We start from the raw sequence: 4,922 nt of genomic DNA, 5'->3' as shown, positions 1-4,922 counted from the left end.
AGTGAACGTCCTATCCTCCACACTGTAGTGAACGTCCTATCCTCCACACTGTAGTGAACGTCCTATCCTCCACACTGTAGTGGACGTGTTAACAAGTGCTGCTGATATGTTGTTCATGTCTCAGGCTGCCACTGAGAAACCCTCCTTTCCACATCAGACAACAACGGGTTTATTTTATTTTATGTTATTCTTTATTCTGTTAGGCTTAGTTTAGTTGATTAGGGTTAGGGTTAAGGTTAGGGTTACTCTTCCTGAGGTCCACACAGAACGTCAACCACACGACAGAGACAAGAGGAACACAAACACAATATTTCACGACATTAAAATAAAATACCACTAATACACTGTTAAGACGCCAAGAGACAATACACTTAGAATTATTATATTTACACTTACAGACGAATCATATTTACAGATCATTGAGACATCTAGAGAGGCGCTGTGACATGTTTTTACAACTCGCCTTTCTGTTCGCATTTTAAGAAATCAATGTATGTCGAAGAAGCACATGCGTCCTCTCAGATCATGACGTCATAGGCCTATAGCCAATTCGATATTGAGCTTAGTGTAAAAGTGTTTCTGAATGTCCCCAAAAATAGTGGAATAAAGCTTCAAAATACACAGCCTATAGTACCAATAATAACGACATAGCGATGACGGAACACGTAAAGCAGAGGCCTGTTAAGGTGACCAACAGGCTACATCGTTCCGGCGTGGAACACGAAATGAAAATGTCTTATATTAGAAACGTGTCTGCTGCCACGTTGGCCTGCGCCTGTTCACCTCGCTCTGCGGCTTTAAATACCACTTAAAATATCATGCTAGCAAATCGGATATTACTATTTCCCCATTGATGGTACATTAATGAGTAGGTCGAGGTTATTTACTGTTTTCTGGTTTTGCTTCGGATTTTATTTGCATTTTCAAAACAAGCAATAGCCTTTAGGCCACTATTCCATAATATGAAATATACTTTTCTCTGTAAATCATATTTCTAAATGTTCCAACTCTTCCGATTAAACATCTGTTATCCTTGTATCATATAAACATACTGTTTGGTAAATGATGTCAAGGTCAGAGACCAGGCGTGTAGCTACGTCAAGGTTGTAGAGTCGAAGGACGTTTTCCTGGCTGATCAGACAGCCGTTCCTTGTAGTTTCTATTATCATTAGGTTGTCAAATAAAAATGTGAATACGAGTCAGATTTGTTTTATTTTTCATGTTAGGGTGATTCTTAATACGTTGGCTTACAGTTGTCCTTATGCGTGTAGCAACACTATAATTTGGTGACTATATTCATAAGCGTCATATGCGAGCCTTTAGTCTGATATACCGCGTGTTCCGTGGGTTGCCAGGGACTTGATATGCTAGACGCATTTCACTTGGAAAAAGTCCACGTTCAGCCCACGCAATATAACGAATGAACCGATAAAATTGATGAATTGATCGAGGCGTATTCTTAGCCGAGAAAGAGTCGCACACGGGGATGAAAGTTTCCATGACAAACACAACAAATTTAAAGTGAAATGAGTAAAGCAGAACTACAGAAGATTAGTTTTTATCACCGAACTTTTAAAATGATTAGGTCTACCAGTCGATAATGACGAATTGGAGCTAACATATTTATGGAGAACAAGTTTAAATATCCATTTGATTAACGCTTAGTTTATGTGCTCATTTCAGTATATCATATAAGCATATTGCCATTTAATATTTTACCATTCTAGTGACAATTTCAAGCCCATAAGCGTTCCACAGACATTTCTGCTTCTCTTGTCGCGGTCTCATTCCTCAAAAACAGGGCCTCGGCCTTTCGCTTTCCACTTTCTTTCATACAAGTAAAACTCTATCTCTATTTGTTGTAGGCCTATTGCAAATTATATAAACAAAGGAACAACTTTGAATAGGCCTCCATTTTCTATTTCACCATGAATGCATTTATAAACATCATCCGCATCGACCGACCAGTCTTTAACTTGGATTAAAGCTCCTTCCTGAAGCGCGCGCCGATGCAGAACTCTGAGGTTCAAATTCAAATCCACGCGATCGGGACGTCCGGGGACCGGAGCTCCAAAACCATCCATCTGGATCAGAATGATGCTGTCCGTGATCAGATCTACCTGGCAGTTGAATAGTATAGAAGAAATCAGTCAACTCGATCTGATCCTGGATAGCAGACAAGAACCCGGATAATTCTGGTCCAGATGAAAGGTTTTGTCACCATAGGCCATTGATACAGTGACATATAGGCCCATATCTCTGCACATTATTCACCTATTCATAATGTGCTTGCTTGTAATATGTCAAGATCTGTAAACGTTGCAATATGGCCTTGGCTATATATTTTACCTACACTATTTTCCCAAAAATACACTTTGCATTCTGTGACATTTTTGGATGGTCAGGTAAGTAAGGAGGGCTCTTTGTGACACACCTGACAGCGTCTGAACCTATTAGTCTTCCAACGGCTCGGAACATGACGCCCAAAGTAAGACGTTGGAGTCAGGGATATCACACATACGTCATTGCGGTCCTCTGTGGCTCAGTTGGTAGAGCAGGGCGCTAACAACGCTTAGGTTGTGGGTTTGATTCCCGCTGGGACCATCTAGACTGAAATGGATCCACTCACTGCAATATAAGTCGCTTTGGATAAAAGCGTCAGCTAAATGGCACATATTATATTATAGTGTTAACACGTCTTGGGTTCTCCCTGTCTGAGAGTGGCCCTGGGTGTCTTCCACTGTGGAAGAAAGTTCAGGGTCAATCTCAACCTCACTTCTCTTCTATCCGGAAAGGATGGAAAATGACGTAAGAAACACACTGTAAATGGATAAATGCAATATTAAACTTATCATGCTATAAGAAATAGTGTTTTTATGAAGAAATAATGTTATTAATGTTGCCATTTTCCGAGATTAAGATGTTAAACATTCACGCTGAATCAAAATGCAGTAAATGGATGTCGATCTCTTTTATCCTAATAGTCCCTCTAAAGTGCACCTTGTCCAAAAACTCGCTGTGTATGTCGTTACTTTGCTCTTCCTGGTTATTCCGTTCTAGTTGATGAGGACCTCCATGGTCCATCCGTAGGTCAGCTCTGGGGTCCCGTCAACAGTTCAAGCCGTGAGGAGTCTGGTCCATGGGGTGCAGCGCGGTTAGGAGACACGGTTCTAGTCTTCTACTAATATGGTCCTGCGGTCACTAAAAGGCTTTACTGTCTCCACGCATGCGTAGACTGTAAGGTATGGCAGACCGGTTGAAAGTTTAACCCATAAATTCAGTTTACTTGTTCGAGTTCAAAGGGAGGGAGGAGAAAGAACGGAGCCCAAACGGAGATGTGAATATCATCAACACAAGCCGTGGAGCTTCGCCTTCATAGATGTTCAAAGACAATAATATCTGTAAACAATTAGGACTGCACCACGACCACGTCCACTTTAATCACTGCAGATGTCAAACAGACATGTCTTCATCTGAACCAATCACTCCTCATAAGGATGAAGAAGTTCGCAATATAGGCTAGAGAACTACGCCATCTAGGGGTAGGAGTTTGACATTGCAGAGATCATATTGGCTCAACTTCAAATCAAATCAAATCAAAGTTTTTTTTAATAAAATATACAGAATACAGCCATAGACGGTGCAATGAAATGCTTAGGGAAAGCTAGCTTCTCAACAATGCAACAATCAACAATCAAACAATCAACAATGCAATGCAATATCATAATTATAACCCCCCCCAATAATAAGCAGAAACACAACAACAATATTGGGCAGTAACAATAGTATGAGTAGAGAAGACTGTTTATTTGGCCATGCAATCTCATAAATTGTAGGAATGTTGTATGTACCCCTTCAAGACAACACACACTGCACCCCCCCCTTCAAGACAACACACACTGCACCCCCCCCCTTCAAGACAACACACACTGCACCCCCCTCTGAGACATGCACACCCCCAAGGGAGAACAGGGTCAGCCATATTCAGCAGTTAAGTGCCTTGCTCAAGGGCACAACGGCAGTGGTAGGCACTTTAGATATGACACCAGCGACCCTCCAGTCACCAGCTCACATCCGGCTCCCTCCTGGAGGGGATCAAACCAGCGACCTGCCGATTACTGGCCGGCCTCTCTGACCTCCAGGCTAGCTGCCGCCCCCAATAGTATGTGTGTAAGTTCAAAAGGCTGCATCATCAATGCTTTAGAGTCATCGCAGATGTTTAGAATGGAGGAAATGCAGTAAGGAACACCGGAGAGAGAGGGAGAGAGAGAGAGGGAGAGAGAGAGAGGGAGGAAGAAGCTTGTTGACGAGTTTTGGGGTCATTTTATATCAGCACACGGCTGCTGTTATGTTGCCCTCAGCCAAAGTCCAACTGCAGTATGGTTCCATCTCCACCAGAGGGCGCCGTTTGTTCACATATGTCCACCAGAAATACAAAGGACCAGTTCATCCTGATCACTGGGTTCAACTTTAGGAACTCAATTCAATTGAATCCGTCAAGTAAAAGTAATGAAGTAAGATTGTTTTGGAGTGGGGTAGACTCCCTCTCAGTCAACCAGGCCAAGGCCTACGTCCAGTTTCCATTAACCAAATAAAGGGATGGTCTCCACAGGAAGATGAGAGGAAACCTCAGACTATTGATGACTTGAGGCTATCTCTCTATAAACTTCTAAAGAGTTCTATGTGTGCTTTAGGATTTAAGCCTCTCATCATGAACCTCTTATTTTAGAACCTCTTATTTTAGATTTCTATATGCATAGCCTAGCCTACATAAGACCAACCTCTTATAGCCTAGCCTACATAAGACCAACCTCTCATAGCCTAGCCTAGCCTAGCCTACATAAGACCAACCTCTCAGAGCCTAGCCTATATAAACATCTCCTAGCCTAGCCTATATAACTGCCAACGTTTCAACGACCAAG

This window comes from Argentina silus (genome assembly GCF_951799395.1).
Source record: "Argentina silus genome assembly, chromosome: 19".
Lineage (NCBI taxonomy): Eukaryota > Metazoa > Chordata > Actinopteri > Argentiniformes > Argentinidae > Argentina > Argentina silus.
The sequence above is the reverse complement of the archived record's forward strand: the minus strand, read 5'-3'. Positions refer to the sequence as shown.